Source organism: Octopus bimaculoides, chromosome 4 (assembly GCF_001194135.2).
Source record: "Octopus bimaculoides isolate UCB-OBI-ISO-001 chromosome 4, ASM119413v2, whole genome shotgun sequence".
NCBI classification, from domain to species: Eukaryota; Metazoa; Mollusca; class Cephalopoda; order Octopoda; family Octopodidae; genus Octopus; species Octopus bimaculoides.
The window spans coordinates 9522899-9524152 of NC_068984.1; the positions used below are offsets into that span (position 1 = coordinate 9522899).

General features: G+C 39.0%; 1 pseudogene; it reads left to right on the plus strand.

Annotated features, from left to right (window-relative positions):
• LOC128247648 (uncharacterized protein DDB_G0271670-like) overlaps nucleotides 1-1229 on the plus strand; it is a 23253-nt pseudogene extending 22024 nt beyond the window's left edge.
• The last annotated feature ends 25 nt before the right edge of the window (nucleotides 1230-1254 follow it).

A 1254-nucleotide genomic window follows, 5' to 3' on the forward strand; every position in this document is an offset into this window, starting at 1 on the left:
CATCGTCGTCATCATCATCATCATCATCATCACCATCATCATCATCGTCGTCGTCATCATCATCATCACCATCATCATCATCATCGTCATCACCATCGCCATCGTCGACGTCATCATCATCATCATCATCATCATCATCGTCGTCATCATCATCATCGTCATCATCACCACCATCATCATCATCATCATCGTCGACGTCATCATCATCATCATCATCCTCAATGCATATCGACAAGAGAAGCAAAACCAGCATCACCAACATCACTGACATCCCCACCCCCACCATCAACGCCACCACCACCAACAACAACAAAACACAAATACCTACACCACCACCACCAGCAACTACAACGCCAACACGGTCGACACCACCACCACCAAAAGCAGCATTACTAACAACAACGACTACAACTATTATTATTACTACTACTACAGCAACTACTACTACTACTACTACTGCTGCTGCTGCTGCTGCTGCATTATCTCAACGACAACAGTAACCATAACAGCAACAACATCGACATCAGAACACTACAACAACAACAACAACCACAGCAACCTCAACAGCACATTCTCAACAACAACAACAACATCAACATTACTTAGAATAACAACTTCAAGAACAACAACTACAATATTGCCAGTAACAACAGCAACAATCTCGACAATATTGGTTTCATATTTTGGCACAGGGCCAGCAAGTTCGGGGGAAGGGGATGAGTCGGTTAGATCGACCTCAGTATACAACTGGTACTTATTTTGTCGAGCTCCGAAAGGGAGAAAGGCAGTGTCGACCTCGGCGGGATTTGAACTCAGAACTTAAAGGCGGACGAAATACCGCTAAGCATTTTGTTCGGCGTGCTAATGATTCCTGCCAACACGCCGCCTTAACAAGAGCGATAACATTAACAACATGAACAACATTATCATTACAAGCAACACCACGACACGTTCAACGAGAGAACTTTGAACTTCACCAACAACAACAACAACAACAACAATAATAATAATAATAATAATAATAATAATAATAATAATAATAATAATAATAATAATAATAATAACAGCATCAGAAACAACAACAACAACAAAACTATCAATTTTAACAAAAACAATTTAACAATTAACTTTTTGACACGTTATCTTTTCTAATTAATTGATATAATTCTTGTGTTTGTATAAAACTTCAAGATGGCGTCCATGATAATGATTCTAATAAAAAGTTCTAGATAGTTCTGTCGTTGAATAGGAATT